Source organism: Pseudorca crassidens, chromosome 4 (genome assembly GCF_039906515.1).
Source record: "Pseudorca crassidens isolate mPseCra1 chromosome 4, mPseCra1.hap1, whole genome shotgun sequence".
In the NCBI taxonomy this organism is placed as follows: domain Eukaryota; kingdom Metazoa; phylum Chordata; class Mammalia; order Artiodactyla; family Delphinidae; genus Pseudorca; species Pseudorca crassidens.
Genome location: NC_090299.1, coordinates 56,683,904 through 56,698,174, shown reverse-complemented (window position 1 = coordinate 56,698,174; position 14,271 = coordinate 56,683,904).

The window sequence follows — 14,271 nt, the reverse complement described above, 5'->3', positions numbered from 1 at the left end:
TTTCTTTGGATATATACCCAGGAGTGGAATTGCTGGATTATATGGTAGTTTTATTTTTAATTTTTTGAGAAACCTCCATACTGTTTTCCATAGTAGCTGTACCTATTTATACTGTTAGCAAAAGTGCATAAGGGTTCCCTTTTATCCACATCCTCAACAACACTTGTTATGTCTTGTCTTTTTTTGATATTAACAATTCTAAAAAATGTGAGGTGATATCTGATTGTGGTTTTGATTTGTAATTTCCTGATAATGTGTGATGTTGAGCAACTTTTAATGTACCTGTTGGCCATTTGTATGTCTTCTCAGGAAAAATGTATATTCAGTTTCTCTTCCCAGTTTCAGTCACATTGTTTATTTGCCATTGAGTAGTCTGAGTTTTTACATATTCAGCTATAAGATGATTAAGGCCTGAAGATCAGATGAATAATATGGTGACTATAATTGATAATAATGTATTTATTATACAAATAAAATTTGCTGAGAGCAGACCTTCAAGATGGCAGAGGAGTAAGACATGGAGACCACCTTCCTCCCCACAAATACATCAAAAATACATCTGCATGTGGAACAGCTCCTACAGAACACCTACTGAATGCTGGCAGAAGAACTCAGACTTCCCAAAAGGCAAGAAACTCCCCACATACCTGGGTAGGGCAAAAGATAAAAGAAAAAACAGAGACAAAAGAAAAGGGATGGGACCTGTACCTCTGAGAGGGAGCTGTGAAGGAGGAAAGGTTTCCACACAATGGAAGCCCCTTCACTGGCAGAGATGGGGGAGGGCAAGGGGGAAGCTTCGGAGCCATGGAGGAGAGCACAGCCACAGGGGTGCAGAGGGCAAAGCACAGAGATTCCCGCACAGAGGATTGGTGCTGACCAGCACTCACCAGCCTGAGAGGCTTGTATACTCACCCATTGTGGCAGGTGGGGGCTGGGAGCTGAGGCTCTGTCTTCAGAGGTCAGATCCCAGGGAGAAGACTGGGGTTGGCTTCATGAACACAGCCTGAAGGGGGTTAGTGTGCCACAGCTAGCTGTGAGGGAGTCCAGGTAAAAGTCTGGAACTGCCTGAGAGGCAAGAGACCATTATTTCAGAGTGCATGAGGAGAGAGGATTCAGAGCACAGCCTAAACGACCTCCAGAGACAGGTGAGAGCGCAGCAATCAGCGCAACACCAGAGACAGGCATGAAATGCTAAGGCAGCTGCTGCAGCCACCAAAAGCCTGGGTACAAGCATAGGTCACTATCCACATCTCCCCTCCCGGGAGCCTGTGCAGCCTGCTACTGGCAGGGTCCCGTGAAGTAGGGACAACTTCCCTAGGAGAACACACTGCATTTCTCAGCTGTTGCAACGTCATACCGGCCTCTGCCACTGCAAGTTCACCCCACATTCAGTACCCCTCCCTCCCCCTGGTATGAGTGAGCCATAGCCCCCTAATCAGCTGCCATTTTAATGCCATCCTGTCTGAGTGAAGAACAAACTCTCTCAGGAGAAATACAAGCAGAGGCAGAGCTAAATCCAAAGCTGAACTGCAGGAGCTGTGCGAACACAGAAGAGAAAGGGAAATTTCTCCCAGCAGCCTCAAGAGCAGTGGATTAAATCTCCACAATCAATTTGATGTACCCTGTATCTGTGGAATACCTGAATAGACAGTGAACATCCCAAAATTGAGGTGGTGGACTTTGGGAACAACTGCAGAATTGTGGTTCGCAGTATGTGACTGACTAGTTTCTGATTTATAGGTTTATCTTAGTTTAGTATTTAGAGCTTATTATCAGTGGTAAATTTGTTTATTGATTTGGTTGCTCTATTCCTACCACAGAGCAGAAAAATGAAAAAAAGAATAAAAAGTATTGAGGAAAGTCTCACAGACCTCTGGGACCACATTAAACACACCAACATTTGAATTATAGGGGACCCAGAAGAAGAGAAAAAGAAAGGGTCTGAGAAAATATTTGAAGAAATTATAGTTGAAATCTTCCCTAATATGGGAAAGGAAATAGTCAGTAAAGTCCAGGAAACACAGAGAATCCCATGCAGGACAAATCCAAGGAGAAACACGCCAAGACACATATTAATCAAACTATCAAAAATTAAATACAAAGAAAAAATACTAGAAGCAGCGAGGGAAAAACAACAAATAACATACAAGGGAATCCCCATAAGGTTAACAGCTGATCTTTCAGCAGAAATTCTGCAAGGCAGAAGGGAGTGGCAGGACATATTTAAAGTGATGAAGGAGAAAAACCTACAGCTAAGATAACTCTGCCCAGGAAGGATCTAACTCAGATTTGACAGAGAAATTAAAACCTTTACAGACAAGCAAAAACTAAGAGAATTCAGCACCACCAAACCAGATCTACAACAAATGCTCAAGGAACTTCTCGAGGCAGGAAACACAAGAGAAGGAAAAGACCTACAATAACAAACCCAAAACAATTAAGAAAATGGTAATAGGTACATATATATCGATAACTACCTTAAATGTAAATGGATTAAATGTTCCAACCAAAAAACAGAGACTAGCTGAATGGATAAAAAACAAGACTATAGGGCTTCCCTGGTGGCACAGTGTTTGGGAGTCCGCTTGCCGATGTGGGGGACACGGGTTTATGCCCCAGTCCAGGAGGATCCCACATGCTGCAGAGTGGCTGCTGAACCTGCACGTCTGGAGCCTGTGCTCCGCAGCGGGAGAGGCCACGGCAGTGAGAGGCCTGCGTAATGCAAAAAACAAACAAACAAAAGAACCAGGACCATATATAGGCTGTCTACAAAAGACCCACTTCAGGCCTAGGGACACAGACAGACTGAAAGTGAGGGGATGGAGAAAGATATTCCATGTAAGTGGAAATCAAAAGAAAGCTGGAGTAGCAATTCTCATATCAGGCAAAATAGACTTTAAAATAAAGACTATTACAAAGACAAAGAAGGACACTACATAATGATCAAGGGATCAATCCAAGAAGAAGATATAACAATTGTAAATATCTATGCACCCAACATAGGAACACTTCAATACATAAGACAAAAGCTAACAGCCATAAAAGGGGAAATTGACAGTAACACAATCATTGTAGGGGACTTTAACACCCCACATTCACCAATGGACAGATCATCCAGAATGAAAATAAATAAGGAAACAAAAGGTCTAAATGATACATTAAACAAGATGTACTTAATTGATATTTATAGGACATTCTATCCAGAAACAACAGAATACACTTTCTTCTCAAGTGTTCATGGAACATTCTCCATGATAGATCATATCTTGGGTCACAAATCAAGACTTGGTAAATTTAAGAAAATTGAAATCACATCAAGTATCTTTTCCAACCACAGCACTATGAGACTAGATACGACTTACAGGAAAAAAACCTGTAAAAAATACATATCGAGGCTAAACAATACATTACTAAATAACCAGGAGATCACTGAAGAAATCAACGAGGAAATAATAAAACCTAGAAAAAAATGACAGTGAAAACCTGATGACCCAAAACCTATGGGATACAGCAAAAGAAGTCCTAAGAGGAAAGTTTATAGCAATAAAATCCTACCTTAGGAAATAAGACACATCTCAAATAAACAGCCTAACCTTATACCTGAAGCAATTAGAGAAAGAAGAACAAACAAAACCCAAAGTTAGCAGAAGGAAAGAAATCATAAAGATCAGATCAGAAATAAATGAAAAAGAAATGAAGGAAATGATAGCAAAGATCAAAGAAACTAAAAGCTGGTTCTTTGAGAAGATAAACAAAATTGATAAACTTTTAGCCAGTCTCATCAAGAAAAAAAGAGGGAAGACTCAATTCAATAGAATTAGAAATGAAAAAGGAGAAGTTACAATTGACACTGCAGTAATACAAAGGATTATGACAGATTGCTAAAAGCAACTATATGCCAATAAAATGGACAACCTGGAAAAAATGGACAAATTCTTAGAAAAGCACAACCTTCCGAGACTGAATCAGGAAGAAATAGAAAATATAAACAAACCAATCACAAACACTGAAATTGAAACTGTGATTAAAAATCTTCTAACAAACAAAAGCCCAGGACCAGATGACCTCACAGGCGAATTGTATCAAATATTTAGAGAAGAGCTACCACCCATCCTTCTCAAACTCTTCCAAAATATAGCAGAAGGAGGAACACTACCAAACTCTTTCTATGAGGCCACCATCACAAAACCAGAGAAAGATGTCACAAAAAAAGAAAATTACTGGCCAATATCACTGATGAACATAGATGCAAAAATCCTCAACAAAACACTAACAAACAGTATCCAACAGAACATTAAAATGATCATACACCATGATCAAGTGGGGTTTATCCTAGGAATGCAAGGATTCTTCAATATATGCAAATCAATCAGTGTGGTACACCATATTAACAAATTGAAGTTTAAAAAATCATATGATCATCTCAATAGATGCAGAAAAAGCTTTCGTCAAAATTCAACACCCATTTATGATAAAAACCCTTCAGAAAGTATACATAGAGGGACCTTACCTCAACATAATAAAAGCCATATGTGACATACCTACAGCCAACATCGTTCTCAATGGTGAAAAACTGAAACCATTTTCACTAAGATCAGGAACAAGACACAGTTGCCCACTCTCATCACCATTATTCAACATAGTTTTGGCAGTTTTAGCCACAGCAATCAGAGAAGAAAAAGAAATAGAAGGAATCCAAATCAGAAAAGAAGAAGTAAAACTGTCACTGTTTGCAGGTGACATGATACTATACATAGAGAATCCTAAAGATGCTCCAGAAAACTACAAGAGCTAATCAATGAATTTGGTATAGTAGCAGGATACAAAATTAATGCACAGAAATTCCTTGCATTCCTAGACACTAATGATGAAAAATCTGAAGGAGAAATTAAGGAAACACTCCCATTTACCATTGCAACAAAAAGAATAAAACACCTAGGAATAAATCTACCTAAGGAGACAAAAGACCTGTATGCAGAAAACTATAAGACACTGATGAAAGAAATTAAATATGATACAAACAGATGGAGAGTTATACCATGTTCTTGAATTGGAAGAATCAACATTGTGAAAAAGACTATACTACACAAAGCAATCTACAGATTCAATGCAATCCCTATCAAACTACCAATGACATTTTTCACAGGACTAGAACAAAAAATTGTACAATTTGTATGGAAACACAAAAGACCCTGAATAGCCAAAGCAGCCCTGAGAAAGAAAAATGGAGCTGGAAGAATCAGGCTCCCTGACTTCAGACTATACTACAAAGCTACAGTCACCATGACAGTATGCTACTGGTGCAAAAACAGAAATATAGATCAATGGAACAGGATAGAAAGCCCAGAGATTAACCCATACACATATGGTCACCTTATCTTTGATAAAGGAGGCAAGAATATACAATGGAGAAAAGACAGCCCCTTCAATAAGTGGTGCTGGGAAAACTGGACAGCTACATGTAAAAGAATGAAATTAAAACACTCCCTAACACCATATAAAAATAAACTCAAAATGGGTTAAAGACCAAAATGTAAGGCCAGGCACTATAAAACTCCTAGAGGAAAACACAGGCAGAACACTCTATGACATAAATCACAGCAAGATCCTTTTTGACCCACCTCCTAGAGAAATGGAAATAAAAACAAAAATAAACAAATGGGACTTAATGAAACTTACAAACTTTTGCATAACAAAGGAAACCATAAACAAGATGAAAAGACAACTCTCAGAATGGGAGAAAATATTAACAAAAGAAGCAACTGACAAAAGATTAATCTCCAAAACAAGCAACTCATGTGGCTCAATATCAAAAAATCAAACAACCCAATCCAAAAATGGGCAGAAGACCTAAATAGACATTTCTCCAAAGAAGATATGAAGATTGCCAACAGACACATGAAAGGATGCTCAACATCACTAATCATCAGACAAATGCAAATCAAATCTACAATGAGGTATCACCTCACACGGTCAGAATGGCCATCATCAAAAAATCTACAAACAATAAATGCTGGAGAGGGTGTGGAGAAAAGGGAACCCTCTTGTGCTGTTGGTGGGAATGTAAATTGATACAGCCACAATGGAGAGCAGTATGGAGGTTCCTTAAAAAACTAAAAATAGAACTACCATATGACCCACTACTGGGCATAAACCCTGAGAAAACCATAACGCAACAAGAGTCATGTATCACAATGTTCATTGCAGCTCTTTTTACAATAGCTAGGACATGAAAACAACCTAAATGTCCATCAACAGATGAATGGATAAAGAAGATGTGGCACATATATACAATGGAATATTACTCAGCCATAAAAAGAAACGAAATTGGGTTATTTGTAGTGAGGTGGATGGATCTAGAGACTGTCATACAGAGTGAATTAAGTCAGAAAGAGAAAACAAATACTGTATGCTAATACATATATATGGAATGTAAAAAAAAAAAGTTATTACTAACCTATGTGCAGGACAGGAATTACGATGCAGACAGGCATAGAGAATGGACTTGAAGACACAGGGAGGGGGAAGGGTAAGCTGGGACAAAGTGAGAGTGTGTCATGGTCATATATATGCTCCCAAATGTAAAATACCTAGTGAGAAGAAGCTGAATAGCACAGGGAGATCAGCTCGGTGCTTTGTGTCCAGCTAGAGGGGTGGGATAAGGAGGGTGGGAGGGAGATGCAAGAGAGAGGAGATATGGGGATATATGTATACATTTAGCTGATTCACTTTGTTATACAGCAACCACTAACACAACATTGTAAAGCAAGTATACTCCAATAAAGATGTTAAAAAAATTTTTGCTGAGAGTACAACTTAAATATTTATATTTGTATACACACATATATATATACACACAGAGAGAGACAGAGACAGAGTCAGGGAGACAAAAAGAGAGAAAGAGATATAAATAAATATATTTATAAAGATACACAGAGAGAGACGAGAACTTTCATGTTCTAGTGAAAGGATAAATTTTTCTATAATTCTTTTTAAAACTGTATCTGCAAATAAGGGATAAAACAGTATTTTTAAACTTTATTTTCTTTTAAAATAAATTCAATTTTCACTAAGAAACCATAAAGGACCTAGAAAAATATTGCATACGTTTATTCATGGGTTAAGGAAAGCTTTTCTTTGTAGTACACAAAGATAGGAAACTCCAAGAACTGATTGATAAATCTGGTACATGAAAAAATATGTACGTGTATATGCATGTATATATATATATATGTGTCAATTTGGGCTGCTTTAACAAATTACCATTGACTGGGTGGCTTAAACAACAAGTTGTGGAGGCTGGAAATCCATGATCATGGTGTCAGCATGGTTGTGTTCTGGTGAGAGCCCTCTTCAGGTTTGCAGAAAGTTGACTTCTCACTGTATCCTCACATGGGAAAAAGTGAGCTAGCTCTCTGGCCCCTTCTGATAAGGGTATCAACCTCATTCATGAGGGATCCACCCTCATACCTAATTGCCTCTCAAAGACCCCACCTCCAAATACCATTACATTGGGGATTAGATTTCAACATAGGTATTTGGCAGGGAGGGGACTCAAACATTCAGTCCATAACTATATATAAAATGTAAGTACACACACATATTTATATATGTACATGTATATAAATATGTGATGTGTATATATATACAAACACATAATATATAAATACATTATATATATTATATATATATTTTATATATAATATATATATATATACATACAAGTAAAAACAGATTAAAAGAACAAAGTCTCTGAAAATACTTTGAAACCTATGTTTTGACCAAGTGCTAAAGCCTTAATTGGTCCTTATATGTGTAAATTGTGTATGACACCACTCCAAGGGACAAAATTTGCATTCGTAGTGCTTGTAGATTTGTTGATGTGAATACTGTAGATTTGTAAACTTGACAGTTTGCTGGCAGATTGCAGGCAGTGAAGTGTCCTGAAGAGGAGCTGTTTCTAATTTCTGGAATGTGCTATTTGGGGGAATGATTGTTGATCCTGTCAGAGGAGCGAACACACTCCAATTTTTACTATGTACCACACTTTTATATTCAGGTTTACATCATTTGCCAGTTGAAATTATGAAAACAATATAATATGCTTCTGTTCAAGTGAATATTTACAAACATCAGGCTCTGCTGTTTCCTGAGTCAACTTCCAAGGCAACAGCAAGGTCACAGGCCAGCCTTTCAGCATCTCAGAAAGTTTCCTGCCATTTAGCATCCTAAAGTAAAGGAAAATAATTATAAAAGTTGAAATAAAAATAAAGCCCCATCTGATGAAATTGAATTGAATTCAGTGCCACTGTTACTAAAGTAATGAAATCAAAAATATGAGATGCTATTTTAGAGCTACCTAAATAAAAAGTTAAAAATAATAAAAATCCTACTTTCATAAGGGTGGGCAATTGCTAATCTTTAACATCATTAATGCTTATATAAATTGACTATTTTTCCTGAAACAAATTTTATAATATTTCAAACTTTTAAAAAATATTATCGTTTAATTCTAGGAACTCACCATAAAGAAATAATATTCAGAGATACAAATGAAGATGTATATATAACAATACTATTATTTTTAATAGCAAAAACCCCATAAATCTCTTGATTAAAAATGAAAATATTTATTAAATTGGAAGTTTAAAACACATATCCATGTTCAGTAAGGAGGTAAAAATTTGTAAATATGATCATTATTACATTTTAATAATATACAATATATTTAAGTTATCTAATAGATTATATAATCTATAGCTATACTATATAATATCTTATCTGTTAGACCTAAAATGTTGTATATTATGTTATGATATATACTATATCATGTATAATATATTATCATGTAAGATATATTGTATATTATCTTAACATATTATATAATAAAATATATGGTATATAATATGTTATATACCATATATATAATTTACTGTATTTGATTACATTATAAATTTACTAAATATAGTATAATTAAATGTGATACACTTTATATAATATATATACTTGTATATTTAGCTTCTGCTATCGATTGAAGATTTGTGTCCTCTTCAAACTCATATGTTGACACCCTAACCCCCAATGTGACTATATTTAGGCCCCTATCTCGGGCCTTTAAGGAGATAATTAAGGTTAAGTGAGGTCATAAGAGTAGGGTCCTCATCCGATAGGTTTAGTGCCCTTAAAAGAAGCAATACCAGAGAGCTTACTCTTGCCCCAGGTGCCTGCACACAGAGGTAAGGCCATGTCAGAGCACAGCAAGAAGGCTGCCATCTGCAAACCACGAAATAAGCTCTCACCAGGAACCAAATCTGTCAGCACTTTGATCTTGAATTTCCCAGGCTCCAGAAACTGTGAGAAACAAATTTCTGTTGTTTAAGTCACCCAGTCTGTAATATTTTGTCATGGCAGTGTGAGCTAAAATAGCTTCTTCCAGATTTTCAAATTTTCTACATTTTAAATTTTTATAATGATTTTGGTTGTTTTACGTAGAGCTTCCCAGATTTATTATGCTTTAGCAGCAGTCTCAGAATACCAAATAAAGGTAGGCTGAACAATAAAGGCATTTAGCCTCTCAGTCAATCAGGAGTAAATTTAGTGGAAAGCAGTTCCAGTCTTGGTCCAGTGGCTCAGTGATATCATGAAAGACCTTGTCTCTTCTCATCTTTCTCCCTGCGATCCTGTTCCAAACAGGGCTAGTTTCTGTTCACACCCATGTGTCCAGGGACCTGCCAACCTGTTGTGGATGCTGTGGTCTCCATCCACCCTTCAGGATAGAGCCACACATTCCCCAGCTGCCAGCAGTGTTTGTTCAAAATGATAAACATATGAGACTGTATTTTTTCTCATGGTTTCTCTGCAAGTTTCCATTTCCAAATTATTAAATAAGAATATCCTTTTACTCCCATACGAGTTTAAAAAAATGAATATATCTCAGTTGGCATGAGGTTACTTTTCTAAGGCAAAAAACATTTAATGTATTTTATATAGTTTTGTTTTATTAGTGTAAACTGTCACCCCAAACATTCATAACAGTCTTTAATACCTATAAAAGCTTTGTGGCAATCAGGGAGTGAGGTCCAGATAAGGTAAAATCTAGCATAAGAAAAAGAAAACAGCCATGGAAGATGTGATGGGTAAAATAATAGTCCTTCAAAGATGTCCATATCCTAATCCCTGGAACCTTTGAATATGTTACCTCCCATGGCAAAAATAAATTAAGGTAGCAGATGAAATAAAGGTTGCTAAATCAGCTGACCTTAAAATAGGGAGAATATCCTGATTATCTGTACAGGCCCAAAGTAATCACAATGGTCTTTTAAAATAGAAGAGCTTGGTCAAAGAGGTCATCAGAGTGATGCAGTGTGAAGGTTTCAACCCACTCTTAGAGGATTGATAGAGGAAGGATGCCAGGACACAAGGAACATGGCAGGCCTCTGGAAACTGGGAAGTGCAAGAGATCTCTCCCCTAGAGCCTCAAGAAAGGAATGCAGCCCTGCTGACACGTTGATTTTAGCCCTGTGACACTTCTGACCTCTAAAACGTTGAGATAATAAATTTACTTTGTCTGAAGTCACTATGTTTGCGACAATTTGGCATAAGAGCAATAGGAAACTAACACAGAAGGCTGGATGCGATTGGGTTAGGGATTGAACCCACGGGAATGTAAGGGCACAAAAATACACAGAAATTTGGGGTAGGGGGAGCATGGGGATTGCCCAGAGAATAGAAGTGGGAGAATTGAGCCAACTTCATATATGCCTCAAAAGGTGAGTTAACCTTACCTTAACACTAACTCAAGATTTAGCTGTAAAAGAAGGCCCTGTTTCTGTTTCTATTATGACTGTTGCTATTGTTACCACTGGTGCACTGCCTGACTTTGGACATTTATATTTTCATTTTACCCAGTTCTGGGTTTGGATTCATGATCCTATGTTCACCCTACCCTCTAAAATCAACCTCAAGGCTATAATTTCTCTTTGGCCATGTTTTCCACAAAGACCACAGCCCAGCTCATCTTCTAAAGCTGCAGTTCTCAAACTGAAGTATGCTAAAAACGGAGATATCCAGAGACTAGCCTGGCGTAAAGCAAGGGCATATAATCTCCAAAAATAATCTTCAGGAAATATCAGCACTTTTTAAAACATCTTTATTGAGGTATAATTGCTTTACAGTGTTGTGTTAGTTGCTGCTGTATAATAAAGTGAATCAGCTATATGTATACATATATCCCCATATCCCCTCCCTCTTTTGTCTCCCTCCCACCCTACCTATCCCACCCCTCTAGGTGGTCACAAAGCACCAAGAGAGCTGATCTCCCTGTGCTATGCAGCTGCTTCCCACTAGCTATCTATTTTACCTTGGTAGTGTATATATGTCAGTGCCACTCTCTTACCCTTCCCCCTCCCCGTGTCCTCAGGTCCATTCTCTATGTCTTCATCTTTATTCCTGTTCTGGCCCTAGGTTCTTCAGAACCATTTTTTTTTTTTTTTTTTTTAGATTCCATATATATGTGTTGGCATACAGTATTTGTTTTTCTCTTTCTGACTTACTTCACTCTGTATGATAGACTCTAGGTCCATCCACCTCACTGCAATAACTCAATTAGTTTTACTGTATGACCTTAAAGAATTTGTTTTTTGACATTAAAACTGGGCAAGCGGGGCTTCCCTGGTGGCGCAGTGGTTAAGAATCCGCCTGCAATTCAGGGGACACGGGTTTGAGCCCTGGTCCTGGAAGATCTCACATGCCGCGGAGCAACAAAGCCCATGTGCCACAACTACTGAGCCTGCGCTCTAGAGCCCACAAGCCACAACTATGGAAACCCGTGTGCCTAGAGCCCATGCTTCGCTACAAGAAAAGCCAACACAATGAGAAGCCCACGCACCGCAACGAAGAGTAGCCCCTGCTGGCCACAACTAGAGAAAGCACGCACCCAGCAAGGAAGACCCAACGCAGCCAAAATTAAATAAATAAATTAAAAAAAAAAAAAAAAACTGGGCAAGCAAAACTACAGACCTAGCTTTCTGGTTTAGCCAATCTAATACTTTTTTTCTTCTTTCATGAATATACAATATTTATATGCAATCAGGCATTGGAATATTGGTTATTTTTGCGCTCTCATGTGGCATCAGTGACATTAATATTGTAGCCTAGAGATAGATGCCACTTGAGCCCATGTTTATTCTGCCATAAATTAACAGTCAAGGCTCATCAGAAGACCAGTCCAGATTTAAAGGGTGGTGTAGTGGGTTGAATGACTGCCTCCCCAAAGATACGTCTATGTCCTAGTAACCAGACTCTGTGAATGTAACATTATTTGGAAAAAGGGTCTTTGCAGATGTAATTAAATTAAAGGATCTTGTGATGAGACCATGCTGGATATCCCCAGGCAAACCCTGAAACCAATGATAAGGGTCCTTATAAAGGACCAAATAGGAGAAGGTACAGACAGAGAAGAGGAGAGTCCATGTGAGGATGGAGGCAAAGCTTGGAGTGAAGCAGCCACAAAGGAATGCTGATAGCCACCGGAAGATGGAAGACACAAGGAAAGATTCTTCTCTAGAGTCTTCAGAAGGACTATGACCCTACTGACACCTTAATTTCAGAGTCTGGCAGTCAGAACCATAAGATAATAAATCTTGGTTGTTTTAAGTCTCCAAATTTATGGTAATTTGTTACCATGGCCAGAGGATATAGCCTGCACTTCCTGATGGGAGGTATAAGAAACAAAGTCTCTTTGCAAAGGGGTAGGCATGGGAATGGGTGAAACTATTGCAGACATATTTGAAAACAATCTATCACATGTAGGAAATCAATGTTCTTACAGGAACATTTGAAACTCATTTTCATTAAAAATGAAAAGTTGAATGAAACTAAGAACTTTATTCAATTAAAATAAGGGATGCCTTACCTAGAAAAAATACATTTAAAAGAAAAAATACATTTAAAACATCTGCAAAGACCCTTTTTCCAAATAATGTTACATTCACAGAGTTCGGTTACTAGGACATAGACATATATTTGGGGAGGCAGTCATTCAACCCACTACACCACCCTTTAAATCTGGACTGGTCTTCTGATGAGCCTTGACTGTTAATTTATGGCAGAATAAACATGTAAAATGTAAAAATACATTTAAATTTTTAAAGGCTCATATTTTCTTATTTATCAGTTTCATTATCTTCTAGGAAGAGCTTATGTAAGAGGAGAATATTTGGTTAATTTTTAAAAATTTTTATAGATGAATTAGTTTTGCATTAAAAAGCAGCATAACTGAAAAAGATGACTTTACTTTGAAAAGCTAATGATGCATTTAAATGGTATACTTGAGCTATAGATTGATAACTTCTTAACTCATAGTAGCTAATACATTTATATTTTGCTTATATTTATAATAATAGTCTCTACAGAACAATTAATTTACAAATTGCTCTATGGAAAAAGAGATGTAGAAGATATTTTAATAAGTTATGTGAATTTCTTTAGCAAGAAAAACTGACCATTAAAAAAAATAATAATAAATGATGGAACCATGCCCAGATGGAGCTAAATCTATGGAGAGCCAAAGAATGTGAGTGGCATCTCTAAATAAAATTTTTGTAAACCCAGATTATTACCTGCATTAATCACCAATGATGTCTCAAATGTATTGTCCCTTAATTATCACAAGGTAGTCAATATAATGATAAAATTGGAAGTTTTGTGCAAAGAAAACCCAGTGGTTTTAACACTCATGTTTGAAACAAATGTATAATAAATTAGAAAGAATATTTGCAAAGGCACCTTGCTACACCTGTCAGCACATAGAAGGTGTTGACAGTTTTTGAACCTAGGGTTTAATTCTTGTTGCTGATTTTGCTTCTTCCTTATGAAGGAGAAAAATATAAGAAGACACAAAGGACTTTAAGGTTTAATTAATGAAATGAATTCAGTCTTCTCCTTAATAAGTAACACCCCACCAAGTTGGGTATCTTTGTGGACATGTTTCCAAGGTTTAATAATCCTAAAGAGCAACTTCAAGACAAAAACTCTAAATTTGTTTATGGTTTAAAGCAAAACTGAAAAAACAATAAGTCAACAAAACTACAAAAACAATAAAGTGTGGGAACCGAATGAGGAGAAATTATTATTGGGATTGTAGTCTGATTGGAGCTCAATTTATTTATATGCAGTTTAAATTAAAGCTTCAATGGGAAGGTAAAAAACAACATTGCCAATTATTTTTCTTCACTAAAAAAACAGTTTGGTGATTATTGCCCTGAAGCACTA